The 15481-nt window shown below is 42.4% G+C and overlaps 1 long non-coding RNA gene across 1 annotated transcript; it reads right to left on the bottom strand.

The window, feature by feature from the left end:
* Positions 1–6072: 6072 nt before the first annotated feature.
* LOC146682955 (uncharacterized) lies at positions 6073–6547 on the bottom strand. The gene is made up of 2 exons (XR_014917362.1): positions 6347–6547; positions 6073–6267 (listed from the first exon to the last, which is right to left on the bottom strand). It is a non-coding gene; the product is annotated as an uncharacterized LOC146682955 (long non-coding RNA).
* Between the last annotated feature and the right edge of the window lie 8934 nt (positions 6548–15481).

The following is a 15481-nucleotide window of genomic DNA, read 5'->3' as shown; positions in this document are numbered from 1 at the left end:
TGAAACAAATATGCAACGAGTAAAGCACACAAGCAATTACTCCAGTGGCTGACATGACATTTTGGTGGTTTTGGTTTATTCAAAAAGCACAGCACATTTTTCTCTGTGTGTTTTGTCTTCTGTCAGCAGTCGGTTTTCTCAGTGTGTGACGTGTTTGAGGATATTTTTTGCGGGGTGGGGGCTGCTGAGCAGTGCAGTGGTATCATTGCTCTTATGTCACTGTTTCATTTTACAGTAGTCATTAACCATGCAGAACAATCACAGGGAATCTTCTCTGTGTTAGATCTTAATTACTGAACAGGCAAAGTCCCTGCAGGATGGAGATGGAGAACAGGCAGAATCCTATATACCACCTTGGACGCCAACCTGCTCTGTTCCCTGCCATCTCTAGCTGGATTAGGGAACAGGATATTTTCAGAAATAAGAGAGAGAGGGGGAAGCTGGGCTGCCAAGTTTCCTCCTCCTCCCACTGGATTTTTGTATGGAGAAACATAGACAAGACAAGAGTTATTTTTTCTTCCCCAGCAACTTTGGATCAAAGGAAGAAAGCCAAGAGGCTAGAGGTGTCCGTGGAGAGAGGAGGGATTAGCTGGATTAGCCCAAATGGACCAGTGATAGGACTGTGGCCTACTGGAAAATGTTTTCAGCTGGAAATTTGCAAATATGGGTCCAAGAGTTGAAGCTCAAAACTGCAATTCCTCAAATGGCTACCACCCCCCAATAACAAACCAGCCAATCCGCACAGATTCCAGATAAAAATGCACAACTTTACAGCCGAATGTAATCTTTAAAATTTTTTTAAAACCTTTCGTGACTAATGCTCAGATGGTGATTTTCTTAAATAAATAAGTAAAGTGCAATAAAGTAAGCAAATTTCATTTACTTAGATTTAAAACAAAACTGATTTACAATTTAAAAAATGTAAAATAGTGAAGTTAAAATAAATAAAACAAAAGGGTTCCTAAAAAAAATCATGCTACATACATTTACAGTATTTATATAAAATTCCAGAACAACATATTGCCCTTCAACCACAGCTCCAGAGATCAGCTTGACAATAAAAGGTATTCGATTAGATTTAAAGACAGTCACAGTCGCTGCGTTTCTGAGAGACTCGAGAGATCATTCCAGAGTCTTGGCGCAACCACAGCGAAGGCATGACCTCTTTTAAATAAGCTTCAGCCACAGGATGGGCAGTAGTGATCGGGTACCAGACCTTAATGAGGAGGAATGAGGAAATGTATGGATGCAGCATGTCTACCACATAAGCAGGTGCAAGACAGCTTTAAGTACAAAGAGTGCCACTTCATACTTCATTCTGTAGTGCACAGGCAGCCAGCACAAAGCTGCCAACACTGGAGTAATGTGATCTCTCTTTTCTTGTTCCAGTCAGTAATCTGGCTGCAGCATTTTGGACTAATTGCTGATGAGCTAGAGATGATTGACTAACTCCTATATGTAGTGCATTACAGTGGTAGATGTTAAAAAACAAACAAAAAAACCTTTTCAGATGCGATGATTTTAAAATAGATGATAGTCTGGAGCACGAATTTGTTTGTCTAATTTCAAATTTGTGATTATTTCAAGGTTTTAAACCTGTTTTAATAAAGTAAGTAAATAAGAACCCCAATTATCCTTCAGCTTCTCAGCTAATAGTGGAGGGTCAAACAATATGATCCCTGTTTTAGGTTCAATTAGCTGTAAGAAACTTTATATCCTAAATGCACTCAATGAGCCCTCTTATGGAACAGTGATTTCCAAGATTCAAAGGTAAATCCATACTGCATAGCAAAGAAAAGATTTTGTGTTGATGAATAATTTGACCTAGAGGGAGCATGTGCATAGGAACACGCTCATCTGCTTAAATATTATTAAGACTTAAAGTTTTTATTAGGGCTCTGGTCACTTTGAGTGACAGTACAGTCTGTCAGGCTTCACCTCAGCTAATTTAAGGCACTGAACTGATACTGTAATGTGTTTTTGAATTTTTAATGCATTATATAATAAATATTATGGCTTGCTGTGTAGTTAACTGTGCTAGCAGGTCATCCAAGAAGGTTTTGCTCCAGTTTGTATGAGTGAAATTCTAATGTTTTATCTGTGTCTGTGTATTGCACCCATACATACTGTAACCACTAATAACCACTTCTTTCCAGGTATGTTAACTTCTTGCTCCATAAAATATGTATAATGGGTGAAGTTACTCTCAAAAGTCTTACAGATGCATATGATAGTGCATATAACCCACAAGCATAAACTAAGATTTACAAATGTTTGTGTCAATTTTGAGCCCACGCACTGTGTGTCTAATTCATATTCCACGTCCATCTTTTATATACGATATATAGTGGGGCCGTCGTCTCAGTACAGAACTGACCGTTGTTGGGTTCTGCACAGAGAAGGCTACGTCCACTGTTTTCCTCCCATCCGTATTTGTTTATTGATGATAAAAGGGACAAGCTCTTGCTGTCAGGTGCAATGAATTCTAGTTTGGGAGCCATAAGTAGGTCTTTCACTTCCTCTTCTGTGGAGAATTTCCTGCTTTCAGCTTCAGTGCCTTACAGGGTCTTACTGATAAAGTGTTATGAATTTGCATTTCATAATCTGATTCTCGACAGGCGCTCCAGATATTGGGGAAAAACCAAACAAACACACAATGCTATTCTTAACTGATTTATTAAAAATATGTGCTGTGGTAAACAATAAATGAATAAAGTAGGTGGTCATAACATAAACAAGTAATTTATTTGGTTGATCGGTCTTGTGAGACGGCATTAATGATACACCGCCAGTGCACACCCCACAGTGTTTCTCTCTCAAGACGATACATTTCCTGTGTTTTTACTTCTTCTCTTTTTGCATTATGTATACGTTTTCACACTGAAATTTAAAGAGTGTACGTGCTGTTGCAGGCATAATCCCATAAGTCCTCTGTATAGCAGCATGCGTGCTGCACTACATTCAACCTAAGTACTGTTTATCTATATGCATCTTGTGTGATGTGGTCTCAGCATTGTTGCCTCAAGGGTTCCCCACAGAACAGATTTCCTGTACTGTATCTGCAACAGAAATCACAGAAGAGCTGGAAAAAGAAAGTGAACAAAACAGAGCACAGAAGAGGAAGCAGGAGAGCAGAAAAGAGATGGAGAGCAGTGAAAAAGATGCGAGAAGAGCAATTTAAAGGAGCCAGCGAGAAAGCCAAAGAGGAGAAGAGAGAAGGAGATAGATGCGAAACTGTGAAAAGGGAGGGGGAATTGCATGTTATTAGCCATGCTGGTGTCACATTACAGCACCACAGAGTTTGTAAAGTGGTAAGATAACTCTCACCTGTGGCTGTATGCTGCTGCCATCATTCAGAGGACGAGCCTAACACTGCCGTGCCTACTATTACCTCTGTGCACACTGGTGTTTGTGCAGCTGCCTGAGTTTGCATGATGGGGTGTGTATGCATCTCTGTCTGGGCTCCTGTGTGTACATGAATGAGAGTGAATATAGGTGGAGGGCCAGAAACAAAAGAACAGATCCTGTATCCCGGCCTCAGCTGGTCTGCAGGAGCCGGGGAGCTTCTGTTACGGCTGTGATTAATTCTCCAGGTCTGCATGCCGTCCAAGGAGGCAAGCATGCACTGTTATTTATCAGCACCCTGGTTAGTCCCGCAGAGGGCTTCTCTTGGTCTCTTGACAAGAGACCATGGTCTTATTGTTGTTCTCTGCTGCCTTATCTGCAGGCTTGTCAGGAAAAAACGGGGGGAGAAAAGGAAGAGGAGGAATACGTGGAGGAGGGAAAAATTGTTGCATAGCCTTTCTCAGACTGCCTTCACCTGGGCTTTGTTGAGAGGAATTGAAAGCAAAAGAATACAGCCCCATCCGTGGGTTCAAGTGCTCCTGGTTAATGGAAACTGTCATAATCTTGAATGCAGATAACATTTTTCTCTCGCCATCTGAGCGTCTAAGATGACAACTTGACAGAACAGTGCATCATGAACTCCAGATGTTACACAGTGCGTGTAAGGGGTGGTGTATGTTGATTTCATACAGACCGGAGAATTGCACGAGTATGTGGGGGCTTGCAAGAGCATCCATGCTGTGTTTTTGCATGTGTGTTTGAAGAGGATAAAGACAGAGCAACGGGGGAGGAGAAATGGAGTAGCGGAGAATGAGTGTTTGTTACAGTACAACAGCAAACATTATGCTCCAGTAGCCAGGCCTCAGTGATGAAGGAACAATAGCAAAAGACGCGCACGCTCACACATTTGCAAACTTGAACGCACACACGCACTCAGTAATCACTATTCGCAATCACACAGCTAAAAGGTAATCGCACATAGTTGGAAAGTGCTGCAGCTCTGTACAGTATGTGAAGCACGTACTGATACAGGGAAATTGACCTCTACGTTTCATGTTCACGCTCACCTTTTTTGTCTTTTACTCTGCCAACATTATCACCTAGCCACCGTAGTAAAGGTGTGCTGTAAGTGCTCGTGATTTTACACAGCGAGGCTCGGAGCGCCCTGGAAGTTGCTCACAGTAAAAGGAAAGGATGAAATCACTCCCTCAGCAGGGCAAAACTACAGACCAATCACAGAATTATAGAGCCCTGGGGAGCACAACCTGTTTTCTGCTCACATTTAAAGAAAAAAAGCGACGAATGTGAGCATCCCTAAGTTTTCTTCCTCCATCTACATGTCTAAGCTTTTCCCCCTTCGTTTCCATTCCAGACACCCTCTGAGTTCAGTTCTTTTTTAAATCTTAATATCCAGCCTTTCAGTGTTCTCCTTCCCAGTCTCTCACTTTGCTGTAATAACTAGCCTGATTTCAGTGATGCTTGTAAATGGTGGCCCAGTTTGTCCCCCCCTCCTCCCACCTGCTCCCACTAGTGAAATTACCAGTTGGTTACTATAGAGACGTGTTTATAAATGCGGTCTATGAGTCCCTTTCTGCCCTTTTTCTTCGCTGCATTTACCTCCTCATTTTCCACACCTATCTCCCCCTTGCTGCTAAAATGACATCTTTCTTTATTCCTTTCTTTCTCTTTCCGGTCTGTCGAACCGTTTTCTCCTTCATCTGCCCCTTCCTTCCAGTTCCTTTGCCCTTTCTCTGGTTTCACTTTGTTGAAATCTCATTATTTTGTTAATTTTGTCGCCAGGCGCTGTCAACGTGACTTGCTGTGCAAGCCTCATTGCATAGAATTAATATCTAATTTACCTCGATGCTCAGATGGGCTCCATTTGAATAGTTTCTCTGACTAGATGTTTACAGTATCGCTGGCCTTCCATCTTTTTCTGGCTCGGCTCAAAACTCTTTCTCCTTTGATAAGTAACTCTAGGGCTCTTCTTTATGATAATGCATTTTGTGTGGGTATATGTCATATATCATTGTTTGCAAAGCACTCTTCTGCCTTTGTGACCAGAGAGGTAATGTAAAGGAAATAAAAGCTGTGGGTTGTCTTTCTGCTCCCTCATGAAAGTCTAATGGAGAGCTGATTCATGCTTGTATCTACCTGACAAGACAATGGACATATAGGCGTATTTATACCACTCAAAGCAAAGTGCTGCTGAGGCTACAGTTTTACTCCTACTGGGTTCAGGTGTGGAGGGGTGCTAATGCACAACAAAGGGTTACGTTTGATGTAATTATGTAATAGCCAACCTACCTCCACACCAGCTCAGAGTGAAACACTTAGCTGCGGTTTGATTTTTCCACAAATTTTAAGTGCTTGTTTAAAAATGCATTTACCAGTCTTGTAGTGAGGCAGCTGAGGTAAAAGTCATCATAGGGGATTTATCTTTGCCACTTCAAAAACTACTCATTCTAACAAAAAGACAATAGCATAAGCTAAACTAAAGTGAGTGGAAAATGGTTGAATTCACTTGGAGCCCTGGCTCATTGTGATTTTAATTGTGACCCACAAACAATTGTGATTTTAGTAAAATGTCCTTCCTCTCTGCAGTCAGGGGTGTTTGCAATAGAGAAGGCTTGGATACCTCCTTCAGTTTCCAGTGTGTCCATCTTTAATGGTGCTTTCAACATGGCAATATATATGTCAGGCTCAGGAGGGACTCGGAGGCAGACCGTCACTTAAGTTCGTGATTTATTTACACACACAGACACCAGGTGCGAATATATACAGGTGAGGGGGCACAGGAAGAGGGTCTCCGGGAAGCACAGGCACGGGAAGAAGAGGGCTATGTACAAAATCCCCTGAAGCTCAGGTAGCTCGGACTCCGGCTTTAGCTCACCAACGGCGGTCCTCAGGCTGGCGAGAATCCTGGCACAGAGAGGAAAGGCAGGTGAGTAGTGGCACGACAGAAACTCGAAAAACGGCTCAGATAGATGATGACACTGACGAGTGTTACACAATAATCCAGCGAGGAAGCACTCTCAGCAGCCGCCTTAAGAGGTGAGTGAGATGATTGCTTGCAGGTGTCCGAGCCAGGGGCTGGAGCCGTCATGACTCCGCCCCGGTAGAGCGCAGTGCAGGGGAGAGAGAGAGATGCAGCACAACAAAAACACTTGTAGCCGTACAGAGTCAGCCGAGAAGGCACAGGGTCATGACAATATAATAGATCCACTCGGGCATATTGTGTGTAATGCATGCTGAGCTTTAAACATGCAATCTGAAAAACATAGAAAAACATTACTGGATATACACTCGTAGATCCATAACGTAGATGTTTTGTTTTGAGCATTGAGGATTTGGGAATTTTACCCTTAGACGCAACTGAAGCAAAGGACACATAAATGAGAAACTCACAGAGTAGTCATGCCTTAAAGTATACTCTGATTTTTTCTTTCTCCTCTAAATTGGATTATTATTTTAAAAACTTATAAACATGTTGAATTGAACAAGGCTTTAAACCAGCAGTTTACACCATAAACTCATGAAGAAAGCACTTGTAGCACATAAACTGAATGAGAAGTCCATTTTGCAGAGGACATGTTCCCAACACATTGGCTTTAGTTTTCAAACCTGGAGCCTGCATCCTGCACAGCAGCAGCCTCACAGCAAGAGGGACCTGGGTTCAAACTATAGGGTGAGGAGTTTGCATGTTTCCTCTGCGCTCAAACTGGTTTCCTCTGGGAGATCCTGTGTCTCCTGCCGTCAAATGCACGCTAGGTTAATTCCTCTGACATTGTGTCCTTGACCAAAGCAGTGGCTTACATCTGGAGTTTGTCTCCAGGTGCTGCTGAGCAGCTGCCCACTGCTCCTATTACTTAGGGCTGAGAATGAGTTTCTCCATAGGGATCTAAAAAAGATCCTTATTTTTATTTTTATTTTTTTATGTACAATCTTAGGTAGCAACATTGTTTTTTTTTTTTTAGACTATTAAGGAAAAATTCTGCAGTATCTCCACTTAAAAAATAAAATCCCTGAATGACTGGCAATCATTAAAATGGTGGGCGTATAAAAAAAAAAAGACCCTTGCCATTTAATTCTGCCAAGCTGTCAATAAATCAAAAGACATTTGCCAGAACTTTTGTCAAATCTTGTTACTATTATTACGGCTGTACTGTGAATGATCTCAGTGTGATTTTTGTACCAATTATTCTTGCCCATCAATCTGCAAATATAAGAAAACTATTCTACCAGACTACATAATTGGCCTAAAATTACAAGGAAGCTATTCAATCGAGTTCCATAATTGAGGTTTAAATGGATAGAGATCTGTGTATAGAGGGATACAGAGTGTATGTCTGATTATGTCTATCTGTTTGTGCATCTGCGTGCATCTTGTCTCTGATTCTGTGTGTCTTGTCGCTGCACGTCTTTTCCAAGAAGCCGCATTGGCATGGCAGTAAAAGCCTGTCTAACACCCAGGCTGGTTAGATTATACCGTACAAGACAGCGGGATGTGCTGCCATGACATCGATGACACGATGTGTGTCACCCCTCTGCTGTCTCTCTGCCATTTAGCTGTGTGCCGCTCCGTGTGGGGGGCCCTTGCTTAGGGTTTGTTTTTGGTTTTTTTGCCTTCTCTCCTTCTTGGATGTGATGAGGTGCAGTAATATTTAAGAAATGACTTGGTGGCAACTCATCTAATATGATTTGTGTAGGAGCTCATAAAACCTCGCCAAGCGTAACTTTAAAAGAATGAAATGGAAGGGCTGTGTTGACTCGGCTCCCTCTGTCGCATTGCAGGGATCGTAAATGTGTTTAGCATCAGGCTGTGGGCTGAGGATATTCTGCGAATTCCCATCAGAGCTAATGACGGCCACCTCCTTCTGTCTTATAAAATGTGCATGTCCACAGTATGTGTCATTCACAGCACGGGCCTCTCACCTGGGTAACTCTTGCAGTCTGTGTCATCCTGTAAAGGAGGAGCAAGGCGTCTCACTCACCCCCCCTTCTCTCCTGCAACGACTCTGGAAATAAATAATAAACACATTTAATTAAAATGAAAATGCGCCGCATTTCAGCCTTAATCCTAATTTATTCGCCTTAATTGAGCTTCCATTTGCTTTGCCAGTGGTTGGCAGAAGTGTTAATAAATAAGCCATTGTCTAGATGCCATGAAGCATTTAGCTGAGCAAATTCTAATATACTGTAGCACTTCACCTGCCTAATCAGCAGGAGGAAAACTCCTCAATGTCATAAACTTCTTCTTGCAGCAGAAACAAACACAAGCTCGCATGTACACACACATCCAGCCAGTTACTCCGCAGTAATTACAACCCAGTAATCAGCGCGAACTCTGTCTTGTATAATGTGCTGTGATAATATTTCCTCACTCATTTATCTTTCTCCTCGCCCACCATTCGGTCGCTGTTTGGTCAATTGATCTTTGTGTCCCTGCGTTTCTAAGCTCTCCGTGTTGCTTATTAGTGTCATTTTGGTAAGAGGATATCTCTGTGACGGCAGCGTTTACTCTCGCTCATCTTTCCCACCATGTCTTCCCACTTTAGTGTTTTTTCCCGCTAAATGATGAAAAGCTAGCTTTTCTTCTCTCAGGGCTAGAATAATCATTTTTCCAAAGCAGGGATTTAATTGCTAGTTAAAAGATCTCTTCTGAGTCTTTCACTGTTCTTGAACTGTGCTCTCTTTGTCTCTCACCAAACCAGCATGGAAGTAAACTCTCCTTCCTTCTGTGCCTCTCTTTCTCATTAGCAAAGTTTTCCCTTCATTACCCTAATGTCATAATTTTGTCTCTTTCTTCTTTTCACAAAATGTAATTGGGCCTTTTGCGTGTTGGTGATTGTGTCTGTTTCAGCTGCATGTAAAATAACCAAGAGTGAAATTTCACCCCTGGCATATTTTCACGTTCTCTCGGCCTCAGAGAGGGTGAAATAAAAGTCTCTTTTCTCTGTCCCTTCAAATGTTATCCACTCTCAGACAGACAGGACAGCAAAGCCTAACACCTCACGCATTTAAAGCAGCATTTATTCGTAGCCTCTGATTTAGGTTCTTGTGTTTTTCTAGAGGTGCAGCAAGACATAAATATATACATCGAGTGATGTGGTCCTTATCCATGTGGCCCTAGGCGAAGCATCTGCACACATCTGCAGAGTGCACAGTATCCCCCGTTGCCTCGTTATCTTCTCCAGAGCTGCTCGGTGATTTATTTACCTGCTCGCCACATGCCGTTCAGGCAAAAGGACGAGGGGCGTGAAGGGGGAGAAAATGGAGAGAAAGAGGAAGTGAAAGGAGGGAGGGAGAGAGGGACAGGTGATGAGAAACAGAGGAGAGACACAGAGAGAAAGGAGGCAATGAGCGAGAAAGAGTGTTCAGGCGATGATAACATGCTGATGATGCGAGGAGCAGGTGGAAAGACACATTCAGTCGTCGTTTACAGACTGACAGAGCCAATGAAGGACCGAGGCAAGAGGAGAGAGGAGAAAATGAAAACGACATGACCGAGATTCAGTAAGCTCATTGCGCCTCGTGCGCCGCTCTTAATTCTAATCAAGAGACTTTATTTGGCTAAAATAAAATCCATGCAAGCCCCAAGGATGCCACTTCAAATTAGTTTGGACCCTGTCATCCATAAGAAGACATCCCCAACAGCTGAGAGACACCAGGTGGTGGGAGAAAAAAGGCATTAGTGAGTGAAAAGTGGCTGAACTGTGTTAACGATTGAACTTGTTTCAATGAATATTACATTTCCAGTGATATAAATAGAACTATATTTGAATTGAATGGTTGCATTACCATTATATGGTATTCAATGCAGTACATGCTACATTACTTTCAAAAAGATGTTAAGGTGGAGCTTAAATAAAGCTGATCGCTAAGAAACACTTTTACCTTACCTAGTGTGATGATTTCAATGTATAAAACAGTGTTTATGTTATATTTAGAGGTCATGGAGTGTCTGGCTTCAGGTTTAGTCGGACAAAGTCGGGCTTTGTAAGGCTTTTTCCATATTTACGAATTCAGATTTAAGCTTTTGGAGGCCTATGAAAATGCAGTTTTCATAGGCCTCTATGAACTAAGTACACCTCATGATAAAGCAGATTCTAGAACTACAGCAGCAATAACCTTTGTAACTGTTTTCTAAAGGACTTTCTCAGTCGTTCACGTCATCAAGGAGGAATTGTGGCTCGCTCTTCTTTGCAGCATTGCACCACTTTATAGAGGTTTGAAGCATTAATTTATGCACAGCTCTCCTAAAGTTGAACCACAGCATTTCAATCAGGTTGATGTTTGGACATTGACTGGGCCAGTGCAACACTTTGATTTTTTTCTTTTTCAGTCATTCTGTTGTCGATTTGCTGCTGGGCTTCAGATCATTGTCCTGCTGTACTAGCCAAGCTTTAGCTGTTGGGTAGATGTCCTCACATTTAGCTCTAGTATACATTACTCCACAGAGGAGCTCATGAGGTCCTGTGGTCCTTGGTCAGCACTGCACATTCCCTCTGATGGGAAGTTATCCCCTGAGAAAATTGTGAGATTGCAACAACACACACCTGAATGATCCAGACTGGAAAACTTCCAAAACGTTCGCTCTTATAGACGTGCTCATACTCCCTGATTATCAACTAATCAATTTCTCCTAGCTGCCACTTGCTTTCTTAAATTTTATGGAACACCCAAGGGTGTACTTAGTTTTTCTCATAACTGCACAAAGTTCAGTGAAAACAAATCATAACTCTCCTTCTGCAACACAAATTCTGTAAAGGAATTTCAGACATCTTTGTGCTACTGAAGGAAAATCTACATGTAAGTCAAATAAGTTAATAATTCAGTAAATAAAAGAAGCAATTTTAAGATGAAGTGTGTAGGATGATTTCAGTCATCTTACAGTCTGTGTAAAGAAGTCTTTCTAAAGCGTGATGTTACAGCAGTGGATGCTTTTGTTTAACTCGCCAGATGGCAGCAGGGTGGACAAGCTGTGTCTGGCTATTGTCTTTTGGTTTTCTTTTAGCAGAGAAACATGACACTCAAATAATTCTGAAAAAAGAAAAAATCCCAGAGTAGTGGCAGACATATCTCTCTATTTGTTTTTTTGGTAAAAATGGAGGTAAGTTTATTTTTTATTTTGTTTTTTCATGACCTATTGAATCTATAATGTGAACAAGCATCAGTTTTGTTCAGCCCACCCACTGCTGAGCTGTCTGCATTTAGAGTGGAGGTGTTGGTGAACATGTAACAGGTATAAATAAGCGAACACTACAGCTTCCAGAAGCTTCCAAACACTATATACTGTAGGCATGAACTGTGCCATCAGGAGTTGTGCATTTTGGGAAAATAGAATAAAGTTGCTTTTATCTTTTATACAGTTTTGTATAGTTTCTACCTTTCACATAGTTTTCTATTCTATTCTCAAAGCTTTTTAAACCATATTTTAGGCAAAGTGAGAAAAACCTTTTAGCTTTTTAAAATCCAATGGTAAATCATTGCTGAAGCTCTCCACCCAATTTAGACAGAGGCTTCAAGTAATACTTAAAGCGAGATAAATGTGATCACACGGTGCTTCATTCACACCGTTTCTGGTTGGCTGATAGAAGTAAACATCAAGAAGGTAAAAGCTGTTGTCATGTTGAGTATCAGAGTGTACACACACAGCTATTAGGATGTTTCCAGCTTGCTGATGACAGCAGAAAAGATTTATTTCTGTTTTGTTTATTAACATTTCTATATTACATATTTAAGTGTATTGATAATACCCTGTTAATTCTTTTCGATATTATCAGTTTTTCTTTATGTTTATTGTTGTCTGTGTTTTCTGCCGCTTCCCCGTTTTCGTGCTGCTTCGTAGCTTCAGTTTCTTTTTAAATCTGCTCACAGTTGGCAGCAAAGGAGACGAAGATGAATGGCTGGATGCAAAAGTTATAATAAATAAACATAAGACTTATTAGCGATCCTTAATGCTGTGTGAATGTGTCACTCCAGTGCATGATGATTTTAAACACATTTCTAAAGACAAATTAAGACAACCTCGCTTATATCTCTGTAACAAGCAGATGGCAGCAAGTGCAGGTTGGCCAAGGTCAACCCCAGGGTACTCAGAGATATCAGCGCCTCTGAGGCAGCACTTTTATCCGCAGCCAAGACTCACGCTGCTCCCTGGAGCTCTGCCTCTCCTCTCGATGCCACCCTCTCTGTCCCTTCTGGATCTGCAGGCTTAGCTAACTCAACCGTGTAAGCACATCTTCCCCACCGCTGGAACCAGCCTCTGTAGGGCCCCTTGCTTGCTTTGCCACGCGGCACACACGAGGCACGAGGCATGCACCCCCAGTTTCTTTTCAAGCTTGATAGACGTTCATGGAGAAATCCCCTGCAACCACCCTCCTGTGCTCTTAGCTCCTTCCTAACCTAGCACGCTGGTTGTACCGCTGAGGTTCAGTGCCAGTCATGTCACAACCAAGCCTTAAGCCATGCGAGGGCCTGCTATTACATTCCACTGATTCCTGTCCGCCGCGTTTCAGGGGGGAAAGGACTTGTTCAGCCCGATCAGGGTTTTTGGAGATAGAGTGCTAAATGACCCTCTTAATGTCACTGGGGAGAAAAATGGGCAATCTCTCAATTTGGCATGAGCCGGTCCGTGGCAGCAAAGCAAGAACTTGATAGAGTGTGGAGATTTTAAGCGGCAGGAAACCTGGTGACCTTTCCCTGTTTTCTGACGCGCTGACTCGATTGCCCTTTTGAAAATGCTAATACCAAATGGTTCGCTACAAAACAGGTCCTCCAAGAAGGCCCTCGGCGTGTCAAATAAAAGGGTAGAAGAAGACCACAAGCAGCGTGTGTATTCAGGGGGCACTTTGTTAAGATTTGGGACTAAAGCTCTGTGTAATGTCCAGCTGTGTCACAGTAACTCTCATGTCATGTAACTCGTGTCAGAGTAAAATTAGAGCTTCTTGTAGATAACTTCAAACACTCAGTTGGGCTCATCTGGACACAAAAAACTTCAACATGTCAAAAGTTAACAAGTTTATGGTGCCACTATGAAATCACTTTAAGCCCTCCGTTTTAGGCTGAGAAAGTTTTTTTCTTTCTCTCCTTAACACCTGGCAAATCTTCCACATGGCACTTAGCCGCTTAGTTTCTTGAGCTCTGCAAGAACACATAAAGAGCAACTTAATTATTTGCGATTTTATTCATTCAGTGGGCCACAGAGGTGTGCAAAAGGCGATAGAAAGCATAATTATCCTAATGGAAGACTGAGATGCATGCCCTTTGTAACACAAGCACCTCTTAACAGCCAAATCAATAGCACACTATGGCGGTGCCCTCAGCCCAAGAGTGGATCACCTCCATCTCCACTATCGAGCACTGATGATCATAATAAGCTGCTTTGATGCGATTCACATCGCCACAAATAATGAGGCATCCTCAATCTAGAGAACGCTATTAACTTTTCCATCTTCCTCTCTCTACCTCTCTCAGCAAAGTTCAACATTTATGTAGCTAAACAAGTTTCTCTCTGAACCTCTCCAGGGTTTTATGTCCTTTTGCGGGTTGAGGAGCATCTTATGGAATATTAATTAAATTACCGGAAAAAAAATTTGTCACATCATGAAAAACTCGGTTTGGCAGTGTGATGAAAACAAAAATAGGGAGACCGAATGTGATGACTGTATCGCCCTAGTGAGTTATCAGCTCATCAGAGAGCGCTGAAAATGAAAAAGGACATAATTGTGCAAGATGGCTGCCATACATCTGCGTACATTCAGCTTTAAACCAGATGTAGCTCCACACAAAGTCCCTCATGAGGCTTGTATAACTCCATATGAGGCCACGTCAGCTATGTGTCACTGGGCTATGAACAAGTAACACTGATTGCTCGGCTCATTACTCCTTCTCACCGGACTACTGACTAACAATACTCCTCTGAGGCATTGCACTTGGCCTTTGTACAAGTGCTGAGAGCAAAGCAGACTGTGTGGCTTGCTGAAATAGCTCTCTGAGCATCAGCTGATCCCCCTGTGGCTCGTACTGACGTTAACAAAAAACAGAAGAGCCAGGGTGTTTGGTGTTAAGCCAGAACATGGGGATTTAAATAGAGGCAGATAAGACTTTGTGAATCTCAGCTGGGACCGCCGTCAACAGTCTTGAAGAACTGTGCATGTGATCGGGGCCAGAGCAAAAGGCGTCAACCTTCCTAACATTTGGGCAATGCGCATGCGATTTGACCAGCTGCGTCTGACGGCTGATTTAAGTGTTTGTTCCCAGGCACCGCTGCCATTTCTGCAGTCCTATAGTTAAGTGAATGTGCTCATTCTGACAGTGGAGAGGCAGAGCCATTTGGATTGTTCACAGTCAGCAGCGGGCGCCTCTGTCAGATGAAGGCAGTCTGTGAGAATGTGAAAAGCACTACTCTAAACTGATTATGACACATGGAAAAAATACCATTAGCATTAAGATGCCACTTCTGCCCAAGCTCCCCAGAGTGGATGAGAGCATGCTGTGTGGACAGTGTTGTCATGTTTGACAGAAAAAAAGAAAACATTGTTAAATTAATAGTCAAAGGATTTATTTCTATAAACTCCTCTGCATTAAAGTCTCACAAATAAATTGGAACAACTTATCAGCGCATGTTTAACCTGTTTACAGTTAAAAAATTTGTATTCACACTTTCCTATATGTATGTGTCACTCTAAAGTTTATAAACTTAAACTTTGGGAAGCGTATCTGTAACCGGAAGGTCGCCGGTTCGATCCCCGGGCTCTCTGTCCTGGTCGTTGTGTCCTTGGGCAAGACACTTCACCTACCGCCTACTGGTGTTGGCCAGAGGGGCCGATGGCGCGATATGGCAGCCTTGCTTCTGTCAGTCTGCCCCAGGGCAGCTGTGGCTACAACTGTAGCTGCCTCCACCAGTGTAACAGGAAGAAACCTCCAGCAGGACCAGACTTAGGGAAGGGCGGCCATCAGCAAACTAGTTGGGGGTAACGGGAGTAAGACGGGACAAAGACATGCTATGTAAGGGAGCGAGAGGCAACAGTGTAACCCACACTGAACCTGACAGCATAAATGAAATGATGATGACTACGATGTGTTCAAATTGAACCAAAGTTATGAATCTAGTTCTGACTTGTGATATTTT

The sequence above is a fragment of the Copadichromis virginalis genome, linkage group LG22 (genome assembly GCF_057382275.1).
Source record: "Copadichromis virginalis isolate Kocher_CV1m ecotype Utaka linkage group LG22, C_Virginalis_male_GT1.1, whole genome shotgun sequence".
In the NCBI taxonomy this organism is placed as follows: Eukaryota; Metazoa; Chordata; class Actinopteri; order Cichliformes; family Cichlidae; genus Copadichromis; species Copadichromis virginalis.
Note: the sequence above shows the minus strand (reverse complement) of the source record. Positions and strands in the feature narration are given on the sequence as shown.